Genomic DNA, 26,931 nt, shown 5'->3' with positions numbered 1-26,931 from the left:
TCTTATTAAATGCTCAAGCCGTGGATATGAAACAAAATAGTAGTAGTATAAAAAGCAGTTCAGAACAAAAAAAGTAACAATAAAACAACGAAAATACGAAACCAACAAGTAGACAAAGACAAACACACTATCGAATTTATCTTCATTGTTATAAAGCTAACGAAGTTTTGTTCGGCAAGTGAGACGATCGATGTAGACTATTGAATTGATAATATGCATGTTTTCCCTCCAATGAATAGATCATAATTCGATTAACTTTGGGTGCATGTTAGACTAAAAGTTGTGATTCACTAGTCACTGAGATGTTACTCAAAGTGTGGATGTGTTTAGTAATATGGCCACCAGGAAAGAATCCACCATATAAATTTGTGAATAACAAAAAGATTCATATATAGGAGCGAACCCTACTCATAGAAGGCTGCAAAAATTAGAAAAAAATACTACTATAACTCTATAAATAATTAAGAAAATATTATGAAATACAAATGAAAATATGTTCGAGTTTATCCTTCCGCTTGCTCAAAGAATAATAGAAAGTAATGAACCTTCCTTATACTTGATAGCATGGTCCATCTGGTGGCTCGAGAATAAAATTATCTTATAGAAAATGGATCCAAATTGAGAGACAAAAGGCTACTACTTTGGAGGCTAGGTTCATGGATAAAAAGGTGGTGTCCAAAGTTTCCTTTCCTATATCGTGGCAAATATACAAAGAGCTCGGTCGGATTAGAAGATGGTCGATCACAAGCTTAGGACCAAGAATGCAATCAAATATCTTCAAAGAAGTGACCTTCTTCTTACTTTCGGTTTGTTGTTTAGCGCTTTAATTTGTTCCCTGGTGTTGCTTGTTGCATGGGTTTTTGCGTGTTTTGTGTGTTTCTTTGAAGGAATATGTGCCCTCATCTGCTACTTCGAGTTAGGTTGAGTTCTTTGAGCTAAGTAGTTTTGGATTGCTTGCTCACCGTTATTTAGATAGAGCCTTTGCTTAACGAAAACAAATGTGATGTGAAAGGAGTGGCTGATATGAGGTTGGTCATCGTCATTGACCAAGAAATAGAACTCGTGGATCAATTACAAGAAAAAAGCCGCCGTTGACATAAAAAACATTAGAGGTAGTGTAGTCGCATCGTCGAAAATTTAATGGAATGTTCATGGGTCCGTGATGGGGTAGGTCGACTCCCAACCGCCGGATCCGCCATTGCTTCCGTCCATTAGAAGTTCACGTTTGATCTTCTTTGCAAGTATATCTAGCTAGAGTCCTTCAAGACAACAATTGTGAAGAAAAGATAAAATTTATACTAGTATTAAATAATTCTAAACAAAGATGACTTCTAACAATGACAATCACTAGTATTTTTTATATGTAGAAAGTAAAAAGAAGAAATAACCCACTTTAATTGGTGGTGGAAAAAAATATGGAAAGAGTTGAAGGTGTGTGTTTCCTGTTGATTTCGTTTGGCTTTACCCAAATAATTGAAGTGCTTTGAATATCGGCCAAACAAAGATGGTTGTAAAATTTAACACTTTATTAACTAGGTCCATCCTTTTCACGTCTTTTCCATATATGAACTTTATTCATTTTGATTTATCATATGTACTTCACCTTCATAACTTAGGAGATAGGACTCTTACTTTATTTTCTTCAAGTTTATCTAAATGGAAATAGAGATATATATGATGCATGCGTGATCCATTGTCATAATTCGAATTCAAATAAAATGAAATATCAATAAAATTACAAATATGTCATTCGATATGCAAAACGACTGTGTTCTAGCGATGCTCTGGAATTTATTTTTTTATCAACGTAAGTATTTTTTATTTTAATTAAACAATATAGTTCAAGTCTCACTAACTACATCATTTTGAGCACGGAATATGAAACTTTGAAATTTAATAATTTATTTTCAAAGTTATAAGATCAATTTGAAAATGACTTAACATTCGTGATTCAAATGATTATTATCCCTTCAGAGAAATGTTCAGTTTCATGCAAATTTTACACTTAGTACTCACGTCATTCAAAAATCAATTCGAACCTAGATTCGAGCACTCATTCATACAAGATATACACGAGTTGTAGGACTAGTACTCAGTTCCGAGTAGATTCATTGCAACGTAAGTCTGTTTCAGTGCGTCGCCGAGTCCACCTTAACCAGTGTATCTTATACCAATTGCAGCAGTTTGTTTATGCAATAATATTGTCTTCAACAAATTGAGTTCTTCTCCATTTTCTCCAACATGTACATATCATTATTCTAACAAAACCACGATGTTCATTTATGCCCACAGAGTTAAATAGACGAATGCTTTGAATGCCCATTGAGTCAAATAGATTAATGCTTTTGATTGGTGGTAAAGAAATAAAAGTAAGCATAAATTAGTAAAAGTTGGAAATGAATATTCTTACATGAAGCTTCGAGGAAGGAATCAAAGAGATTTAGGCATTAGACAAACCACACAAGTATGATTCATGATTCATGATCAAATACTCATTTATATTTTTACTTATCGTTTTTATTAGGGCAACTTATTTGAATATTCATGAAATTTTATCAAATTTAATTTGTCCATCATGTAATTTGGCTGAAAAATTCACCACTAAATAATTGAGACACAAATTTAAACTTTCTAGTAGTATTCAAAGTTGCAACGGACCAGATTTTATTATTTTTCTGGTAATTGCATTAGTATTACATTTAGGTATAAGGCACCAAAATCCAGGTAGATGAGTCCAAAATTACCAGAAACTACAATGGATTATGGTTTTAGTAATTAAGACATTGCATTGCCTATAAATGGGACTATGTTTTTATATTTATATGTGGTATATGTATAAATTATCTCAATCAAGAAACTAAGTACTTCTAATGAGACCAAAAATACATGTGGTATAAACTATACTCCATATATCCAACTATCTATTTAGGCACTACAATGCAAGTTGAACCTTAAACTTTTCTCTAATTTAGGCATATTTAATTTGGTTGCATTTTCCAATTAAGTCTATTTTTATCAGTTCCGGTTCCAACTTTATTCTTAGGTCACAACTCTATATTTTAGGTAAGCTACTCTATTTGATGGAAATTAATTGTAAAGGTTTGCTAGCTTTTCAAGAAATTGATGGATTTTCAAAAAAGAAAAGGCGCAAATATATACTCCATGACGTTAGCTTAGGTACTAAGGTAATATTAGGAATTTAGGCACATATACCTGATTTTTGAGCACTCTCGATACTAACTTTTGGGATGTGTTTTTCAATTTTAGAAAATTGTTGATACATAATATGCCTACTGTTTTATTAGTATAATTTATTTTCACATATTTTTAGTAGAATAGAATATACTCCCTCCGTCCCCGACATGATACACTTTTCCATTTTTGCCTCCTCAATTAAGAATCACACTTCATTTTTATCATAAATAAGTAAGAGGTCTCACATTCCACTAACTCACTCACTCACTCACATTTTATTATAAAACCAATATAAAAAGTGGATCTTACATTCCACTAACTTTTTCAACTAATTTTTTTTTACATTCTTAAAACTCGTTCACAATAAAGTGCTATTTCTTAATCGGACTGAGGAGTAGATAATTTGTCATAAGCAGCCTCTCTCTTTCCCATTCTTTTTCATTGGTATATACTATTGGTTTGCTAGTGTTCTTCATTCCTCTCATTTTCCATATCTTTTATCCGAAAATATGAAATAAAAATTACTCCCTCCGTCCCAAGATATTAGCCTATTCCACTTTGAGTGTTCCTAATACATTTAACCATTTCTATTTATGGTAAAAATTTACTCTACTACCAACTCCGCTTACACCACTAACAACTATCTCCTAAATTCATTGTATCTCTAAAGAAGGAGTCTAATATCTTAGGACAGGAGGGAGTACTAGTCCTACTAAGATGTAGTAAATGCCAATTTCCCTCATTTTCCATATCTTTTATCCTATAATATGAGATAAAACACGATGAACCTTGTTTTAAATTAAAATACCAGGACTAATAAAAATGTAATCTACTCCATCCGTCTCGATTAAGTCATTTTCCATTTCGATCCGTCCTCAATTAAGAGTCATTCATATTTTTACTATAAATAGTAGAGTGCTCACATTCTACTAATTCACTTTACTCACATTTTATTATAAAACCAATATAAAAATGTGGATCTCATATTCCACTAACTTTTTAACTAATTTTTTTACGTTTTAAATTAGTGCATCAAAGCGTAACTCTTAATCGGACGAGGAGTGAAAAAAAACTAAAAAAACGTGAAGTTAACAAATAAATATAGGACACCACTAGAGTAATGGGGTGCATTGAATGGCGTGTAATAATAATAGTACTATACGACAAGGCAGTGTGACAAAAAATTTATTCAGGGCGTTTTTGGCCGCAATTGTATAGCTGCGCTGGATACAGCTTGCATATTGAATGGTCCCCATAATTTGTAAACAACTTTATTAAATTAGTGTGTTTTAATTGGTGTCATAGAGATTAATGTGCACGTTTTAAATTTAAATTTATTTATTACTATTAATAATGGTTAAAGAATGTAATCAAAATAAATATACATAATACCATGAATACAAAAGTGAAATATAAGTAATTTTATATCCAGTTTTGATAAGAAGTGTAACTAAAAAAAAATAGTATTATACATCTTTTAAGGATATAATATTGAGACATAATTATTTGAGTTGGAAAATTTTAAAAAATAACAATATTTTATAAAAGTATTCCTGAATTAAGAATAAAATTAATTTAATATTTGCTTTTTTAAAGGTGCTTTTATTTACGTTTTCTAGTTTTAGTTGAGACTTAAAAAAAAACCTTTTAAAATATTGACGGTATATTTAGAAATATAGATTAGCATTCTGAATAATATTAAAATATCTTTAACAAATTTTTTGTTGGTGTGTTATTATTCTAAAAGCAATAAGAAACTCGATAATTATATAATGAGGGAGTAGATGAATAGGCAATAAGATGATGAATACTAATTATATCTAAAAAGCAATAAGAAACTCAATACTTATAGATAACTAGTATCGCTCCGTCCACGGTCAGTTTTATTTTCTTCAAAATATGAGATATTTATTTTAAATAAAAAATATTATTATATGGATCTATAAGTTTAAATTTATTTATAAACATATACTCACAATAATACTTTTTGATAAAACTAGTAAATTTTATTAGTGTATAAACATTACTTATTTTTAAAGAAATCTATTTTAAAAAAAGATATTTTTAATTTCATTTCATTGCAATAAAAATTGCCCTTTCACAAAAAACCTAACCTTGAAACCAAAATTCAAAAACCCCAAACTTTAAAATATTTTTAAAATAAAAACAAATACCCAAATATCAATAAAATTTTCCCTTTTATTAAATTTTTCTTTGTTATAAACATCTATTTTGAAGTTTTAGTTTTTATTCGATTTTGATTCTTAAAAGGTCTCTACTTGTTCCTTATGAAAGGGTTTTTTTACAATCTTGGAAATAAATATTTTTAAATGTTCAAAAAGGTGTTTTACAATAGAGCTATGTGACGGAAAACAAAAATAAATCTTGCTTGCATTCATCAGCATTTATTCACCCCAAAGTTATTATTTATTGGGCGAAATATTTTTTTGAAGCACACTTTAAAAAAAATTAAAATATGAACTAACATCGGGTTTAACGAATGATCCTCGAATGGGTTTAAAAATGATAGTTTCATTATGATATAATTTAAAAATAGTTCTAAGTCACCAAATTATTTCTCATGACTTTAAGCTTTAAAATGGTCAGATGTACAAATTTTTTTTTATAATTTCATTTTCATATATATGATTTTTAAAGTAAATAAATATATGTATATAACTATCTAAATAAATAAGTAGTATATTTTTCTATGAGAAATTGTAAGTTTATAACATTGTATTAAATACGTAAGTTAAACTATACTTTGCAAGTTTGGGTACATAAAAATATTTTTAGTAGATACACAAAAATTGTTGTATCCAAAAAGAAAGATTAAAATTGTGGTGGGTTTACATTTAAATTATGAAATCATTAGTAAATTGTAAGTATGTACTTAGTAAATTTATGAGAATTACTCAATTAATATGCTATTAATATTCTAGACAAATTCTTTAAAAACTTTTTCCACTTTACTTTTTTCTAATTATCAAAAAGTTACATATTAAAACATTTTTGCTTTCTCAATTTTAATAAAAAATAGTACTACTAATAAATTGCGTAAAGATGAAATGTATTAGGGATGTCTCAATTCCCTTAAGAATTGTTAGAAATATTTAGATAAAATTCTTAACCATATACAAGTGATACTCTAACTATTACAATTGAAAAAAAGCAAGCGTACAAGGAATGAAAAGTATAATGAAAATATTAAAAAAATACGACGTAAGTCGAGTCGAGGAAAGTCATCTTTCCATAAGACAAATTATTTTGTGCTAAAGCTCTCGGATTGACGTATTATCTCCAAAAATAAAATGACTTCTTACTATCATATAGAAACACTTCAAACCTGCTATGCGCTGAAAAAGTTGTTGGAACTTGAAAATCAAGCAATACAGTGCTCCTTATAAAATACGCAATGTAGAGCACTTGAGAAATGAGGAAGGATGCTTTTAGTGATGTGTATTCCATATACAATTCAAGCCTTTTATAGGCATAAAATAAAAATATAGAAAGGCACATCTTAAACAATAAAATTAAGATAATTAAGTTTAAAAGAGGTGAAAAGCCAAAGGCTACCATGATCATATTCCATTACTCACGCCATTTATGCACATGAGTCCCAAATTTATACGGAGCATTCATATTATCAATTTGTTACAATTTTTTAATATTCTATTCATGCTTGAAATCATTCAAAATTATATGTATAGATTGTCAATTGATTGGTCCAAACTTCAAAGTGGCCATGGAATAGGCGGTTACATGATTTCTCAATAGTCATAAAGAAATTTATAACGTAAAATGCCTAAACTTTATTAGCTAATTAAAAACTTATTATTAAATCAATGGAAAACGCCTAAAGTTTATTAGATAATTAAAAACTTATTTAATTTTCCAGTATTAATAATATTGAATGGAAAGTGTGAAATGATTCAAAGCATGGGAAGGCAACGTCTATAGTATAGTTTTCATTCTTAAATGTCTACATTATAGTATCTAAATTATATATTTAAACTTAAATTATAATTCCATAAATACTCCAAAATTCTCTTTGATAATTTCATAAATACTCCCAAAATTCTCCTTTTATATATGTATAGACAGGGGAGTAGATGAATAGGTAAAAAAAAAAGTGCAAATAGAATCTCATTTGACCTAAAATTCAATTTACCTTCTCTTAAAATGCACGATTTCAAGGGGATGCATTTAATTTTATAAAGAAGTAGGAGTAGTAGATATGAAATTCTCAATTTACCTATTTCTTCTAGAGATGCCCATAGAGTCTTTGGGATAGTGGGATTAATTATCTATCTTTAAGACTATTAAAGTCATCCTTTTATTTTAGAATTGTTATATTCTTAACAAAAAATATTAGTGCTCCTCTTATTTAACAGTAATAAGATTTTGTCCTCAACTTTTAGTTTATCTTAAATAATATTTTGAATTGTTATCCATGAAATTTGAGTTTAAGCACCGCGTGTATAATATATTCCGACACAAAAAGCTAATATATCTCGTCGAAATTTGAGTTTAAGCAAAACAATAGCTACCTTAAATCAAGCAATCCTAATACAACAAAGATAAATAAGATAATGACAATATACAATATTAATCTCTTAAAGTCTGATAATTAGAACAAATACATCTAAATTTCTCTTAATTTAATACTCCATTATAATTCAGAGCTAAAATCAAAATTTGTTTATCTCAGTGTAATACTCCCTGTATTTCATTTTCAAATGGTATAGGCATCAAAATTAAATTGAAGTTAGTGATTTAAATGACTACTAAAATCAAACAATAATTATAATTCAGAGCTAAAATCAGACTTGCAACATAATTGGCGAAAAAAGCCATAAAAACCTGATTTCACGATATTATAAAATAAAAAAAGTCCAAGTTGAATAGAATGAAGAGAATGCTCATTCCCACAATACAACAGAAGATCAGTTTCAGTTCTAAACTACCCTCACAATACACTACAAAAACAAAAGGCCGCTCTAAAACTACCACTTCCCATGCCAAAAACAAAAAATAAATCACAAATCTTGTCAACCAAAACTTGAATAATTAAAAAAGAATCGATCCCAATCTTCCCAACAATAGCCTACAAAAATGGTTAAACCAAACCCTCTAGAGCACCAAGGCTACTTTCTCCATCGAGCTCAGCACTGACCGTGCGCCACCAAAGGCTCGTAATGATCTGCTCCGGCTCCACACCATCCCGTCCCTTTCATGAACAGAAACAACGGCGCCTCACAAATCTCACTTCTTGGCCGATGAGGCAAGAAGAACACACAGTTGTCTTCGTCAACCATTGCATCTGATCCGTGCGCTTGCAGCTGCATATACATAACTCAATAAGGCCAAGACAAGTAGACAACTCAAACCATCATCATTGATTCATCACAATATAAAAGCATCAACAAATGAATCAAAAGGTCTTGAAATTTAGATTGTAATGTTTCTAAGGTACGGGTGGGGATAGATATAGATGGTAGGTAGAAAACCACAAAAATCGATCACAAAATTAAATCACCCTACGTTGTGCACCATACAATAAGGCCAAGCATAATCTTTCACAACTCAAACTCATTATCGATTCATCAAACAACGATCATTTAGCAAATTCATGAATTTAAAATCAAACATCTTCACATAATCGAGTAAGATTCATGACACAAGGTCTTCAAATCTAGGTTGTAATGTGGCTAAGGTAAGAGTATGATAGATATAGATAGTAGGTCGAAAAATCACTAAACCGAGCACCAAATCAATCACCCTATATCGTATCCATCTTGATGAGTGCACATTGCAGAGCAAAGCAATGCATTCTTACCACAAAGATTTCTCTTTTGAACTCAGTAGCGAGGCACTCTATGGCTATGTCATCACCAAAGGCAGCGGAATGGCCATTTCTGTTCTCATCAACCGTCAGTAGACCCTCCTCCGTGTACTGCAGATTGATGATATGGTATTCGTCCTCACCGGATCCTGATATTGACATGTACTTGGCCCAACTCAGCCCATCATCCACAGCTATACATCTTTCTTTGTAAATAGACTCAGCAGCCATTTCTCTTCAATCATTTCCAAAAACCAACAATCAGAATAACACAATACCCATATGAATATATGCAACATTGTAAGATTTTGACAAGTCTTTTCTCCTATCAAAGATCTCCAGAAATGGCCAAAGATCTCCAGAAATGGCCAATGTATTTCAATATATCGAAAATGAATTCTATAAATCTGAGAGACTAGTAGAGATTAAGAAAAAATTAAATTAATCTCTGAATCGCTCAAACACAAAATTCGTTAATCCAAATGTATTCAATTTTATATTCTAATGTATTTCCCTAATTTTGAGTATTCTTTCCAACAACAACAAGAGGCATTGTCCAAACAGTCAAATCAAATAATGCATAAAAAATGAAAAATAAATTGCATCAGTTTTAATCCAGATTTATGAAACTCAAGACTAGGGAGAGAAAAATTAGGGTAATGAATCACATTTGGTCTTCATACAAAACCAGATCTAAGAAATTGACCAGATCGGAAAACAAATCGGTACACATACCTCTGCATACCTAGCTGAACCAGCTCATCAATGGCGGAATCCAATTTCTCCCGATCTTCCTTCTTCGCCAGCATCTTAACCTCCTGGACGACATGGATCCCCCACCCCGACTTCAGATCCGGCGCGTACATGTTCCTAATCGCGGATTCGATGAACCTCCTCGTCTCCACGTCCACCGATCCAAGATCCTCGACGAATCTCTTGACCGTCCTCAGCCGCAGCTCACGCGCCGCGCAATCGATCCCCATGGACTTACGCGCCGCCGTGAAGAGGCGTTCCGTCCGCCTCGACCTCTCCGCCGTGCACGAGGCGGAACACAATGTTGAGGCTCTTGTCCTCGGGATGCTTCCACAGGACCCCCTTGGTGTAGAGGCGCGTGAGGTGCCGCTTCTGCTGGTCCTCCAGCCCCGGCACGCTCTCCCACGCGATCTCCGGCGGCGGCACCGACGCCTGATCGGCGGAGGGTGGTGGTCGGATCGCGCCATGGGATCACCGGAGACGACGCCGTGGAGTCGCAGATTAGCTTTCCCATTTTTTCGAGTTTTTTAATTTATTTTTTTCTTTTTTTTTACGTTTTCTTTTTTTCTTGGAAAAGAGACGTTAGGGAGAGAGAGAGAGAGAGGGGGTAGGAGAGGAAATTAGGGTTAACGGATAGATTATGACACACGTGTGGGAATCGAGGCGGGTATTTAAGCGTGTGAGGGAGGTACATTCCGACACGTGGCTCGATGTGATTGGTTCGTGTGGCTTTCTAGAAATAGTTGACTAGTTGGTAATCGCTTACGGCGGGAACCGAAAACTATACCGCGTATTACAAATTTTGGTGGAATATTTTCGTTTCAAAATGATAGAAATTTCGTGGAATTTTTGTTACATTTTGTACTTTCTATATTAATTATAAAATAATTATTAAATTGTAGTAGCTTACGTGTAGTGACTGACTGTAGTAGCTTGTTTAAAAAAATTTATAGTAGCTTACGTGTAGTGGCATGCGTCAATCAATTATCTTCTTACAGTTTTGGCTAGATCGTTCTCAAGTTTGGATTAATTGTATGCGACTAATCAGATTAAAATTTTGTGATGTTACAAATTTTCAACTCTAATCTCAAACATTTGGGTTTCTAGCTAGCTCAACAGAGTAATTAGTTGCGATAAAATTAACATGTCATCAATTTAAAACACGATGATAAAAACTGTGATAATTTTCGGATATATGTTTAAAATCGAACATGAATGAATACTCATAGGTATCGTTCGATTGTCAAGACTACTTATCACATAATAATTCAGACAATTTTTGGATATATGTTAATGTTTTTAGTCAAGACGATATAATTTCATTTATGAATGCCGACATCATTTAACTCGCTAGTGATGATATCTGCATATGATTCATCAAATTCCATATCGTACACAATTTCTCCTTAAATTTGTGTTCCCAGATAAATGATTAGATTCAAATTTCAAACTTTTTTCGTACTTATTTTAAAGCTGTGAGAATAAGTTGACAAAACTCAAATAATTTCTCTAAGGCCTTTTTTGTATTTCTTTCTGTGCATTTTTAGGAAAAAAATTCAATGCATTGATATGGTAATTACTAACAATTAGTGCAATATTTATTGTCATTTTAAAAACACCCATGTGTCTTAATTGCGGATGAGAAATGGGTAAGTATTTGGTCATATACTTTCTAATTAATTTCTAAATTTAGTAATTTACGGATGACTATGTTTTGATATTTTGAACGTTATTGTTTTGAATTTAGCTGCATCACTGTTTACAGGTAGGATTGCAATTAATTCCATTGGCAGAAAATAAACATTAACATTTGTACCAAATGTGAGCTTTTTGCCTTCAAAAATTAAAATCAATTTTCAGAATTTCAAAATCAAATAAAAGGTAATTGCTATATTATGTGTAAAAGTAAAAATGAAAATTCTCAGATAATTACATTATTATAGTGTGTTAAAAAAAGGAAACAAGTTTGTTGTTTTGAATTTAGCTGCACCACTGTTTGTAGATAGGGTTGCAATTTATTCCATTTGCAGATAGTAAACATTCACATTTGTACCAAATGTGAACTTGTGCCTTAAAATTTTAAAATTAATTTCAGAATTACAAATATCAATTTAAAGGTAATTGCTATATTGTGTGTACAAGTGAAAATGAAAATTCGCATATACTCCTTAGTCCTTATAGTATCAGTATGTCTTAGAATTCGTTCTAAATTCATACTCTAGTATTAATATACTTTCTGTATTATTTGTTACTATGTGATCTGTATTTCCTTTCTAGACATCCTAAAGTAATTGCTTCATTTTTTTTTTCTTTTCTTTTTCTTTTTGAAGGAATTGCTTAATTTTCCAGTTGGAAGAACAATACTTTAATTACTTTCTCTTTGTTCCACAAAATTTTGAAATGCTTTGACGATACGATTGAAGAAATGCAATAGAAAGTGGTTATAAGATGTAGAACGTGGATCTTACTTTTATATAATACTATTAGTTTTTATAATAAAACGCGATAAATTAAGTTAGTTCGCTAGGGAGTCCATTATCAAATGATAAAATTAAATGCGAAAACTTTGTGAGATTAAAATTATTCAAACTTTCGTGGTCCAACCATAGCTTGCAGTAAAGCATAAAGCCTACAAGTACAAAATATTAAGGTCTGTAAATCAATACAAGTAATCCAAACAAAGCCCAATCCATTCGTCGATAGGCCCACAAAACTTAAGGTTTTGTAAATCAATATAGATTCAAACAAAGCCCAATCCACTGGTCGACAGGCCCACAAAAATTGAAATTCTTGTAAATCAATTAAAGTAATCCATTTATTTTAAGTAAATAATAAAAGTATGCATATTTTACACTGGTTAAATAACCAAGTCACAAAAAAAACATGGGTAAGTGACTTGTATTTACTTGGGAAAAATTCAATTTATTTTGGGTGGATGGCAGTTTAAACACATAATTTTTCGTCCTTTATAGAATTATAGTAGTCGATATTATTTGCGTGACCAAATTCGTGCAAAATCTGTGTGGCAAATTCGTGACACGTATTAGTAGGCCGACACGTGGCAACATATGAACTCTCCAACGATCTCATTTCGGTTGAATTTTGTCAAGATCTCATCTCCTTCGTCAGCATCATCTTCTCGCTTTCAATTGCACCAATTCATCTAATTAATTCAATCAATCTTTTTGTGTAACAATTCTAATAGTAATTTATCTATACACAGATTCAGCAGCAAATGTCTGGCGTGTCCGTGGGCTTGTCTCCGGCCTCTTCGGGAGGAGGGGTGATGGGGTCCCTCCGCGTGATCGAGCTCCAGCTGGTGGCGTTCATCATGATCTTCTCCGCGAGCGGCCTCGTCCCCCTCCTCGACCTCGCCTTCCCGGCCCTCGCCTCGGCCTACTTCGTCGTGCTCTCGCGCCTCGTCTTCCCGGCCCCGTCCTCCGCGGCGCCTGGGAAGTCGCCCGAGATTTTCCCAGGGCGGCCGCCTCTTCCCGCGCGTACGTCGTGGCGGGGACCACCGTGGGGCTGTTCCTGCCGCTGGCGTACGCGCTGGGGGGTTCGCCCGGGGAGACGACCACGCGGTGCGGTCCGCGACGCCGCACTTGTTCCTCTTGTCGTTCCAGATTTTGACGGAGAATATTGTGAGTGGCTTGTCGCTCTTCTCGGCGCCGGTGAGGGCGCTCGTGCCAATTATGTACACCGTGCGCCGGATCTTCGTGGTGCTTGATTGGATCAATGATGTTTGGGTCAACAAGACCCTCCCTGCTAACGCGGATTTCGATGTAATGCTTTGTTGCTTTTCGTCCTTGTGTTTGGTACTTTGGAATTGGGGGTTTGAATTTAGAATTAGAGCTTTCAATTTCAAATCCTACCATTTGGATTTGAATTTATAATCATAAGAAATATTTAAAAATCAGTACTCATAGAGTACACTCTAGTTGTACCAGACACAACAAAGTGCATACATAATGCACACATTAAAACACATGCAACATGTGTGCAATGAATCGTGTCTAGTGCATCTAGAGCAGTGTCGATTGTGTGTTGTGTTCGCTTTGTGTTTGTGCATTGTATACAATGCATAAACTACATATAGTGACGTATGCTCTATGTATTATGCATGATGTATTCACGCATACTTGCGTCACACACAATACACATACTGCACACCCAAAACATTATTCTCTAGACATACAATACATATACTACACACACAATACACATCCTGCACACCCAAAACATTATTCTCATACAATACATACTACACTGCATTGTCCGCACTCTAGATGCATTAGACAACACAATTCACTACACATTGTTCACGCACAACACAACACACAATACTGCAAACACCACGATTTAAAGAATTTGTATCAATCACTTGAGTTTATGAAAACAATGATGCGTACCAATGTGGTCGTTTTCGTTTAATGTAACTGCTTTCGTGATTCATTTGACATGTGTTGATGTCTGGTTTTTGTTTTGTGCAGGATGTGGGGTGGTTCTGGTTCGGAGGGGGTTTTGGGAGTGTTGAATATGGCGTATTTCGGTGAATTTGTTTTGCTTTCTAATTCCCAGGTTTTTGCCGAGGGCGTTTGAGAGGTATTTTAAAGAGAGAGACCCCGAGACACTTTCCAAATCCGCTCATGATAAATTCAAGGCTGCATCACCCAAACCGACAAAAGGCTGATTGATTCCATCATAATCTCTCTCTCTATTTTGGTGGTAAGAATTTCTATGTGTGTGGGGGAGGGTTGATTGTAAGTTTGTGTTTGGTTTTTTGGGACAATCAATGTAAGTAGATGCATATGTATTTTGGTCCCATTTGGTTGGTTGTTTTGAATTAACTAGCCTTTTTCTTTTTTAAATTTGGGATTTGACCACAAGATATTTTTCCCGATTAATCCGTTTCTCCTCATTGATTTTGAACTTTTTTCCAAGAACTGGGTCTCTTGATTATTTTCGAAGGATGAGATTATCTTTTATCACGAATAAGAGTGAGATTTTGTCTCGATCAATACCCCGCCTCATTGGTTTGTGGGAAAACATCAATCCAATAGATCGCTCTCAAAAATCCCCATGCCCCTTTAAATTTAAAGTCAAGATCAATCTCATTAATTTACAAAAAAGATCTTCTTGCCCACATTGCATCTGAACTTCGTTCCTGAAGAAAATGGGGGTCTTTTTTCCCCACTTGTACTGTGTTTGAATGTCGTTAGCGAAAAAAATTGAACTTTTGATGGTTTTAAAACATAGTAAAACTTATAATCATGGTTAACAAAATTAAGGCAAGAATGAAATAGCAAATGGAGTGTAGTGTAGCATATATAAGGTTCAAAATAGGGGTATGTAAGTTGAAAAATAATTTTGTCGTCTTATCAAACCTTTTAAGGAGGGATTGATCTATAATTTTGATGAAATCAATATTTTTTAGAATAGTTTTAGGTAAAATGGACACTTAATCGGTTACCAACATTGATCCTCCCTTGGATTTTCTAAAGTTTTGGTTGGGCTTTTCATAGGTATTCAAGTGGATCTATCTCACCTAACTATGTTTCAGTTTTCTGATTATAATAGATTTTACTTACCAAACATATACAATTGTGAAATAAGTATCATTTGTTGGTAAATGAGTCAATTGACAATATTCTAAAAAAATTTAGTTTTTCATATTGAATAGAATTATAGAAGATCATATTGCTAAACCATGTTATTGTTCAACGGGATCAAGACGAGTCACAAAAATGGAATCGACCACCGTTGACGCCGACTTGGGTCTACGGCCCATGAACTGCAAAAAAAAAAAAATTCAACGTGTTCGCTTTGTAGCTACCTTCTTAGTTGTTTGTTCTTCAACTTATAATGTGAGATATATATTGGTAATGTTTTGTTATACTATATGAAAATTTATCACAAACTACAAGCTTATTGATAATATTTTGATTGAGGTACGACAAAAATGGTTCAATCAAAGTCGCATCTTAACTAGCTAATCAATTGAAAATTGCCAATTTTAAAATCAGAAATTGAACCAGAATTCTAGAAACCGACGATTCCAAACAAAAAACCGGTGGTTTCATAATCGCAAACACCTCTAGCCCGTGTACATATGCACAAAATAGTTTAATTAAAAACAATACTCAATTAAATATATATATGCATCATGAGTTCGTTAGCCAAATCTATGAGGTAGTTGAATGTGAATAAATTCCCATAAGTTGTACCAATTGTCCATATGTAAGACAGTCTATATAGTTAGTGGACCATATACAATAGCAAAGCTACTACTATAATCTAAATGATTGGCCACCTATGATCGAGTCTTTATATTTATCCAAAAATAAACTAGTATTATAATTAAATATAAGTGGAACATATAAGAAAAGTACAGTTAGTTGCTTTCATTAAAAGGTGCTTACAAAGTTCCGTATGCAAAATTAAATATATAATTATATGAATAATTAATTCACTACTAAAAAAGGTGCTTACAAAGTTCCCATGGTGTGCAACATTTAAATATAATAATGTGAATAATTAATTCACTATTAAAAAGATGAGGGCCACTAATAAAAGTTTGCCTGAAATGAAAAGGGCTGCCTTAAACAATCTAATCAATAGAGTCAATAAATGAAGCTCAATTTATCGATTAATATTATATAAGTAAAAAGACCCATACTGTCATATATTTCGTTTTTGTGCTATGCATGTTCATAAATAACATGTGTCTATACTTTTATTTTAATTTTAAAGAAATGAGTGTACTTAAATAGATGAAAATGTTTAGTATACATTTGACAACACAGCCACACAGGACGAATGGGCACTCATTATGTCGTGTATAAATAATGCACAAAAATTAACTACTATTCATTATAACAAATAATAAAACCAAGTCTTATTTGAAGTGGATTTATTATGAATTTCATTTCACGATTTTTTTTCTGTTTTTCAATGTACTGTAAATCCTAAGTCAGTCAATCGTCCACAGTATGTGTAAGATTTTTCAGGGTAAATTATAAAAAAAAAAACAGTTGAAAAAACCATAAAATTTAAATTTATAATCTAGTATCACATGAGGAAAAGTGAAAGAGTATTTGATACGGAACCAATAAACCATATATAGATATCATCGCTATTAAATTAAAGGACATCATTTATTTATAAACAAAAATAAAGTGTTTTTTTTAAAACATCGTCAATGTACGTTTAGATGGTTGTATTTTTTTCGTGAGTTGATTGACAACAAATTTAAATTTCATGGTTTTCCGATTGATTTTTAAATGCGAGATTTAATCAATTTGACTAAACTTCATATTTTTTTTTCGAAAATCTAATTAGAGAAAAAAATACTCTAATCGGTAGATGACAAGCAAATTAGTTATGTGGCAAGTTTGGCTTATGCCAAATTTAAAGCATTTGGCGGATGGCAGCAAATTTGACATAATTCAAATTTCATCGGCTAACAACTCAAGTCCTCCAAAATCATACGTAACGATAAAAGCATCAACGGAAATCTCTTGGTAATAATTCCATAGCTCATCCATAATATTCGATATTCACAACGTAAAGTTGTCAAAATATGCTTTAAATTTTGGCCGTAAGTAAACTCTATTTTGTATCGAAATCTAAATTTATATTATCACAACTAAAAATGTATCCTCAAAATCATTTCAAAATAATTATTTCCCATTAATTTATTCACAAAACATTTCATCAAAAGATGCTTCATCCCTGCATATTTGATATCCAATGAATTTCTAATTTATAAATATTTACCTCGCCTTCACATTAAAAAAACAGAAACCGCGAAGATGAGAAACAAAGGCAAAAGTCCATCCTTCTCCCAATTCCGCCGCCGGAGACGCTTTCTCTCTCCTCAATCTCCTCCCCGCCGCCATTTTTCTCTCCTCACCATCCTCTCTCCAAGAGCGCGAGGCCCTCGCCTACATGCTCTCAATCTCTTTCAATTCCTCCTCCGCCGCCGCCGCCAAAAGCCGCCGCAATGCCCCCACAACTCGCCGCCGCTCCTCCACTGCGACTGCTTCCACTGCTACACCGCCTTCTGGCTCCGCTGGGATTCCTCCCCCAACCGCCTCCTCATCCACCGCGCCATCGACGCATTCGAGCTCCGCCTCCCCTCCGCCCCCAAAATCAAGAAGCGCAGCCGCCGGAACAAACCCTCGCCGCCGGAAAATCAAGAACGCCGCCTCTCCGCCGCCGCTCCGCCGCCGCCGGAAACCGAAGTTGGTGAATTAATCATCCCGGAGTGAGTGTGGAGGAAACCGAGGAGGTGGCCGCGGCGGAGACGGCGGCGCCGCCGCATAAGGGGCTGGCGAGGAAAGTGTTGCCGGACGTGATGGGGATATTCAGCTCGCGTTTATGGAGGCTTTGGAGTCCGAATGTGTGAGTGAAGAAAAAAATTATAAAAATAAATGGAAATTGGAAACCGGCATTGAATTATTTATTTTTCATATATGCTAAATTAATCAATTCCATTTTCGGAACTTATTATGAAATGGTATCTAATTTTTGGTGATTGGAGTTATTTATCTGTCCATATAGATTATTCGCATAGATTTTGATAGTGATGTGAGTTTTTTTTTACTTTATTCATTAATATTTTTTGCTTAGTGGCTAAGGATGCTGACTTGGTGAGATATTTTTGTCACAAATATATTAGGAGTATTTATGTGGGAATATGATGCCATTTGATGAATGTGCCAATTGGTGTAATAGTAAAAGTAGTGTTTGTAATAGTACTGAATAATGAAGATATATATGTTGATTTTTATGATAATTAAAGTGGTATTTTGGGTAGCTTTATATTGAAATGGATTAGTTTGATTAGTTGTTTAATTATTGGGATTTAGCTTGAAGAATGTCAAGATTAATTATGCCACTTTTCTATTCATTGTTCTGATTCGTGTCTGCCTATAATCACTTTGGGCAATCTTATTCCTTTTTCTTACTATAGAAGTACTAAATTGGAGTAAAAAACATGATTTTTTTTTAAAATTTAATCTCTCTCATAATTTTAAAAACTAGTGGAAATAACCATGAAGTTTGAAGTGTTCTCACTAATCTCATAGACGAAAAAATCTTATCTCACTTATTATTAAACGATATTGTTCTCTTTGTAATTATTAGACGATATCGTTTAACTCATCAATAGTAAGATTTATGTAGTATGACTTTTCGATTGTTATATTAAAAACAAAATTTTAGCAAAAAAATTTCCACCATGAGTTCGATGCAAACAAATTCAAACTTTCAACTTTTTTTTAAACTAATTTGCAAAGTTGTAGTACTATATAGTACTAAAATAGATTCAAAATTTAAATTTATGTATTTTTTTCTGCCAATGTGCCCATTATATTATGATCGCTAATAATACTAATTATTATTATTATTATTTTTGAATAATATATTCCTTTGGTAGTTGATTTATACTAGTATGAATCACTACTATTTAAAAGTATTTTGATGATCTAACTCATTCTTTTGAATTTGATGGAGGAGGGTTGAGGTACAAAGGAGACGTATACATGTATGTGTACTATTTGTGATATTGTAAGTTGGAATTGTTATATTTGAGCATCTTATTTCTTCTGGTAAGATTTACTTCTCATGAGTTATGTCTAATGGCCATGAATAATTGAATATATTTCATTTTATATGTCTATCTATAAACAATGCTTAGTTATCTTGTTCATTTTGTGAAATACTATGAATTTGAGCCATTGGAATCTTCATATGATACAATTTTGTAAATAATTAAGGGAAAATGGTCCTTAATATCATGAACTTTGTCCAGATTTTAGTTTTTTCCATAAACTTTCAAATTAGATCTCATAAATCATGAACTTTCAGTATCGGCTTGGTATTTCCCCGATAATCCAAGATTTTTTAGGAAATTCCCTAAAATATGTTCCTAGCGTTTGTAAAAGAGAGAAACAGGCTATGTTTTAATTTTTGTACGATAGGTCAGGATATGTGTTTCTAATTAAATTCTTTGTGTTTTTATTAAATTGATTTTGTTTTCTTTATTTTTAGAGTTTTGTTTTGTCAAATAAAAGTAGTATTGTGTTTAATATTCCAAATAGATATGCCAACATGACATGCCACTTATAAGAACGCTGCTAAAAGGATTCAAAATGTTATATAAATTAACCGAATTTTACACTTGATCATCCATGGGAAATACCAAACCAATCGAAAGTTTCACGATTTACTGATCTAATTTGAAAGTTTAGGAAAAACCAAAATTTGCAGAAGTTCACGATATTAGGACCAATTTCCCAATAATTAACTCATAGTATTTGTTTTACTTTATGTTTGGTTTTTTACATATTAAAGCTGATAGCCTCAATGTATACGTACAATTTACTAGTTAGTGTTTTGTTTTACTATATTTTTGTCAGATTTATTCTCTTATTACTTTAGTTTATAAAGTACATTATGAGGTCCCAATTATAACTACAAGTTTGCTTATCCATCCATTGTCCCCTCGACTTTACAAGTGCAATTCTTTTGGTAATATGTCGATTTTTATCTTTTATCTAATCGTAGTAGTAAAAATCACACCTTTATTTTTTTATATCCAGTAATATCACGTAACTAAAGTTATTAATTTATGTGAACGCTAACATTTTGATTAGTTGTAAAATCGGAACAAATTAGTAATTCGATTAATTTACAAATTAATTTGAAACATGATAATACATAGCATTGCAAGGATCGGATATAATTTTAATATGAATTTCAAGGTTCGGAAAATTGATAATGAAAATGGTCGGTGCCAGCGGCAATGTCACGAGCTCGACTGGGATCGGGAAACACCTGGGGAGAACTTTGATTTCTTTTTTTCTATTTAATTTGTATAAAATAAAATTTATATTGTCACCTTTACCTATTGATAAATAATTACTAGTACTAATTTTGTCATCAATTAGATGCCCAGGTTGTATTGTAGTATAATTTTTCTCCAAATATAAATTTACTTGGATATTGTTATGCGTAGTATATGTGTGGAACAATACTTCAATTATCTATTACTACTAGGAGTATTATTTATTGATATATAGTTCAAATTCATTCGTCACAACAAAAATTTAATTACAATAGCGAATCCATAAATGCTCGCCAAAAAAGGGTTTAATTAAAAGGACGAATTGTGGGCCAGACCCAGAGAGAACACCACAAATTTACTAGGCTAATTTTTTTGGCCCAACATATTTACTATTCAATTCTTCCGAAGACAAAACTATACATCAATTCCTTAATGCCAAGAGATGCTTTGCCAATCAAGCCCATTATTTTATCAAAAATAATAATAATAAAAAAACTAAAACTAAATATAATCCGCCGTGAATGTAAGTGATAAGAATCAAATTGTTATTTTCTTTTACTTTATCACTTCTCCGTAAACAACAATCCTATTATAAGAAATGATGCAGTTTGATGTGTTGGTGTAAAGTCAAGTAGGAGTCATCGAGATTGGAGCATATGGTACGGTTCAAATCAGTGTTCAACATATGTTGTGTAGAGTCAAGTAGGAGTCATCGAAATTGGAGACATGGCCACGGTTCAAAAACCGCCGGTTCGGTTCGTCGAATGCTTGAACCGTAACCGGCCCGGATACCGTTATCTGTTCCGGTTTAACCGCGTTCGTTCCAGTTACTAACCGTCGGTTTTTCAGCGTTCGGGCTCGGTTTGATTCGGGTTCTTAATTTTTTTTAAATCTTATAGTTATAACTTTTAAATTCTATAGTAAAATCCAAAGAGACTTTGAAAATGGTCGAAACTGCGGTTTTCGACGACCGCCTGTTTAGTGTCAAAAGCCGATTTCCGGGCCGAAATCAGGGGGTTTGCGACACCTTTTCAGACCCTATGCTGCAACTCGCCCTACGCCCGCAACCCTAGCCCGAAACCCGAGAGCCGGCGGTTTTGTGTCGAAACCGGCGGTTTTCCAACACAAACCGGCCCATTTTCCGACCGTTCATCTATGCCCGCAACCCTAGGAACTTACCGGCGACGGCTACATTTTTCCGGTTAACCGCGGTTCCGGTTTCATATTTTTTGAACCGTAACCGGCCCGTTATAAACCCTAAACCGGATTTGAACCGAATCGCGTCCGGTTCCGACCCGCGGTTGGGAACCGCGGTTAACCGCCGGTCCGGTTGGGTTTGGCCACCTCTAGACTTGACAAGAAACTAGACTTGGACAAGAAACAACCAAGTGAAGGGATCAGCCACACACGGTGCGAATATGAGTACACACGGCTCGAATATGAGTAGAATGTTGGCGTAATTGAACAAGCAAATAAAACCTCTTTGTAGAATTTGTATTCAAAGCCTACAACACCAACGGTATGCTGAGGTTAGCGTGAGCGGGTGGTGACCATGAGGTCACGGGTTCAAACCCCGCCATGGGAGACTTTTCGGCCTTAATCCGTAAATCCGGTCGACGGGATTAGTCATCCGCCAAAAAGCGGATTCGACACCTTTGTGGTTAAAACCAAAAAAAAAAAAAAAAAGCCTACAACAATAATACCTACATGTACAAGAAACAATTGCAACTATCGGCAAACATGTTTCTTGAACTTTGAAATCAACAACACAAGTTGGAGATGTCTTAAATTTTTAATTATATGATTTTTTAAAATTTTATTACTAGTGCTTACTAATTTAAGTTGGATATATATATATATATATATATATATATATGAATATTTATAATTAAAAATTATACTACTATTAAATAAGAAAGAATTTAAAAATACTATCCTCCGTTCATAGTAATAGAGACATTTCATTTTGCACTCATTTTGAAAAAATAATTATAAATAGTTATAGTAGATAAAAAATAAATTAAGAGAAAATATTATATATAAGTACTCTATTACTATGGAACAGGGAGTATATTAGATGTGACACCCTATTATGACTTGTGAGTGTTTAATAGTAGTATAAACGTAAAAAGTATGTCAAGATAAAGATCTTAAATAGAGTATCGATATAACGTGCTTATAGTGTGGTTACATTAATAAAAAAATTGAGAATACATTACTTAAAAGAATAGTACTCTCTCTATTCTATAAAAATAGTCTTGGGTTGTCTTATAAAAATAGTCATCTTCATTTTTTAGTACTATGTTTTTTTTTTCTTTTACGAGGTCGGCCTCATTTTCCACTAACAATACTCTAATAATTTTTTCTTTTTAAATTTCTCTTATTTTATCAATTTTGTATTAAAATCCGTATCGTCCCGAAGTTTCTGTTTTTATGGGACAAAGGAAGTATAATTAGCCAATGATATTTTCATCTATCTAAACTATAATCATGGGGCTAAAATGAGTGGCGATAGTATTTCCTTAGTCGACAAGAAAATAAGATTTTCCAAATCTATTTTAATAACTTAAACAAGGTCAACATGACATGACCTAAATATCACCTTCCTAATCACTTAAACACCATGTCAATCTATCACTAATTAGAGATGTCAATTTTGGACGTGATAGGAAAAAACATGACATGAACACGCACAAAGTTAATAGAATATTGGTGTTAAACTTCTTGTCATATATGTGTCTTTGTTAGATCGGCCTAAGAAAGGCACGAATAATTGGATCGGGTTCGGTGCGATTCCAATAGCCCATTTTAATTAATACTATAATTATTTTAATTCTTTATTTTTATTTTTATTACTTTATTAGAATTAAAATTAGATTGTCATTTTCTCATCTTTTCGCGTGGTCTTAAGTAATTACTCTATAATGTAAGGTTCGTGTCGCCACGAGTCATGTCATGTTGGATTCATGTCGTATGTCGAGATCATGGCCGTTTCGTGTGTGTGTCGTGAGTTAAATATAGTATGTCGGTTCGTGTTTGGTTTTAGAATATCCTTAGCGAGGGCATGTTCAAGTTTGACCTTAGCAAGTTGAATTATTATCGAGTCAATCCGATAACAACTCAACCAACACAAATTACCTTAATAAATGACATACTAATGACAGAAAAATATGCTACCACACTTTGTCATGGATATGTGGTTACTTTGACACCACAAAACACCTTTCACAAGCAAGATAATGTGAATTATCACAACCTTTAATAATAGTCATAAATCAGATAGAGAAATAGGACAAAGAGAAAGCCCAGGTGCAAAACTCCATCTAGTTTCCATGATGTTAGCTACTGATAATAAAAAATAAAAATAAAAAACCAAACTATGTTGATTCACACCAAAAAAAAGTACAACTACTCTGTCTATACATCACTGGCAAAGGGTCACACTTCTTTGATTTTGGAAGTGAGATTTAAGAAGATGACCCCCTACAAGCCCTATAACAAGACAAATGATTTCCAACAAAATTAAGAAAGAAAAAAGTGCACAAAGTGATGATCCATGCCATGCCATGCCATGCACAGGAATATAAATTATAGTTTCTAATATACTTTCAGATAGTGTGTGGACAAAAGTTTCAATCAGCACAAGCTTGAGAATGATTCATGCAAATTGCAAATAGGATTTTGTTGCTCTAACAGTATAATTTAATTAAGGCCCCTACTGAATAATTTGTGCTGAAAGGTACATTTCACTTGGCTTTGAGGCATATTCATTGGAGAGGACAGTGATTGTAACAAATACCAGCAATTGGTGAGTTTAAGGTGATAAAAACAAGCAGCTACAGATTATTTACTTGTTAGATATGGCACTACCTTGGCACATGGTGGGAAAAGTGTATTGTTATCAATTATCATTGGTTATACCAAGATTTAGTATCCGATAAAGCACTTCCTAAGGAAGAATGTCGTGGATTACGGGGATTATGAGTGGTCTCGTTCGTTAAAGAGTAACTATTGTTAGAGCATTCCCAACAGTTTATAAACCTCCACTATTTACTCTACTCATTACGTCAGATCAGTAATTTATCCCCAGTTTTTAGCCAATTTTTAGCAATTTTCCAATGGTTTCCCCTTATTTCTCCTCTCAGCATTTCGTTTTACATCATCACTAATTTAATTGTTTTATTTTTGTATATAATAAAGCTAGCTAATTTAATTTATAAGACAAAACAAATAATAGTAATAAAGTTTGTTGTATTAAACACGGGTAAACATTACAACGACGAAAATTAAAAAAAAAAATAGTACGGGAATGGGAAAAAAAATTTGAAGTAAAAAAATTCAGGGCGGTGGGCGCGGTTTCATTTGCCACATTCTTCGATCATATCGTGTTGTAGTGCTCGATGAGGAGAGAATGAAGAGAGAAAATGGATGAGGATGGGGAGAGAATGAAGAGAAGGTGTGTATTTATAGGGGGAAATTAAAAAAAAAAAACAAAAAATATATTTATCGCCGAATTATCGCCCAGTGGTGGCGATAATTGGATAATCGATTTTACGCCGGTTGGCGATAAAACGGGAGGAAAAATCGCCAGAATTATCGCCGACCTCCCCCATTGGTTGGCGATAACTCGGTGATAGGCAAGCGCCGACTTTTAGCGGCACCATTGGGAGTGCTCTTAGATATTTTACGAGGTTGTACGGTCATATTTATCGAAGTGTACCTGATACGTAAAGGAAGGTTCAATTGGGGATATAATAAATGACATTTTTTTTACTTCACATTTTCACTGTTAGATAATTTACATATGAATATCTCAACAAGTCATCCATTATTAAATTATTATAATGTTCACTTGTCTACTACCAATCTACCACCCAACAAAATGTTATCAAAGATGATGAGATCTTTACAAGATTCTAACCTTTCCAGTTTACCTGACAGTTGGCAATTTTTTTTGTCAAAAATAGAATAAAGTAGTAAAACTTCTTGGGCTTGAATAAATTTCAGTTCAGTAAAAATCAAACAAAAAGCAATCAATAGATTCATCCTAAAAAATGCTAGTGGATACAACTAATGACCAAATCACACTATGACATAAGAATGTCAAGAACCTAACAAACATTTGCAAGAAACATTATTTTAAAGATGTAATTGGCTGCTAGTTGAAAAAGTGTCTAAATTCTCTTCCTTTTCATTCCTTTGAAAAATAATTTTTTTACATCACACCACCATTCAACATGGACTGTTTCTGAAACAATTCAAAGCATGTGGAAAGATAGATACTCAAAGATGGCCCTCCATAGATTGTCTCCAACTAAAAATCATCATCTGATCATTAGGTAAAATCATAATCCAAATATGTTTTCGCAAATTATCACATTAAGTACAATCAATGGTGGGTCGGTACAATACACTATACCAAAAATTCTGTATAAGTAACCACACTTTTACCTTATTGAAATTTTGTCACGACCAATTGCAATAGCGAAATTGTACCGCCTTTTGGTAGCGTAACAAAATTCGGTATTCGAATTTTACGGCACACCTAATTCGATATTCATATTATATTTGATGTTGGTATATACCAAAATTTTGGTATGTCGCGGTATATAACGATATATGAAAATTCAAACTATTAACAAACCGTAATCCTTCGGTAAAATCACGTATACGAAAAATTTGATATTTTTGTGCGATAGGTTCGGTATACCGATATTTGTATTTTTCTCCGCCCCTAACCTAAGTACAATGCTTACTTAGGTGGCAAAATCTTCTCTAGGGTGATACTACTAAAATAGACATTTATAACACTTCATACCAAGTAAAAACCTAAACATGACAAAAAAATAGCAAGCCTTTCAGAATGCAACTTTGGTTCAGAAAAAATATACTTTTATCCTAAACAGAAGCCTCATTGCTGGTATATTCTATCCAGAGTCCTCAGTTTTGTACTTAACACTAAAGCGAAGCGTAAAATCCATGGACCGGGCATTTCTGTCTCTGGTTTTAGTACAGGTCCCTTTCTTGATCTCTGTCAATTTGTGGACCTATGACTAACCATAACTGGCTACCAAGTTTTAACAGTTCATGTGAACTTACAGTATATCTTCCCTGTTGGCGCATATGTTGAAACGTTAGCATCGTACGAGATTCTTTACTGTCCATCCGCCTATCCGAAGCTGGGGCTGGGCTGCTAACAACAGTATCAACCAAAATGCCAGAATTACTACAACATTGGGAAATTTAGTAGTGAGTAAATGTGTGTGAAAGGATCTGATTTTCTTGCAAT

The 26,931-nt window shown here is 33.3% G+C and overlaps 3 pseudogenes; 2 read left to right on the top strand and 1 right to left on the bottom strand.

The window, feature by feature from the left end:
• Positions 1 to 8,075: 8,075 nt before the first annotated feature.
• LOC125198992 lies at positions 8,076 to 10,315 on the bottom strand (annotated as a pseudogene).
• Positions 10,316 to 12,911: 2,596 nt separating this feature from the next.
• Positions 12,912 to 14,483, top strand: LOC125198986 (annotated as a pseudogene).
• A 3,121-nt stretch (positions 14,484 to 17,604) lies between these two features.
• LOC125198985 lies at positions 17,605 to 18,239 on the top strand (annotated as a pseudogene).
• The last annotated feature ends 8,692 nt before the right edge of the window (positions 18,240 to 26,931 follow it).

The sequence above is a fragment of the Salvia hispanica genome, unplaced genomic scaffold, assembly GCF_023119035.1.
Source record: "Salvia hispanica cultivar TCC Black 2014 unplaced genomic scaffold, UniMelb_Shisp_WGS_1.0 HiC_scaffold_348, whole genome shotgun sequence".
Lineage (NCBI taxonomy): Eukaryota > Viridiplantae > Streptophyta > Magnoliopsida > Lamiales > Lamiaceae > Salvia > Salvia hispanica.
Note: the sequence above shows the minus strand (reverse complement) of the source record. Positions and strands in the feature narration are given on the sequence as shown.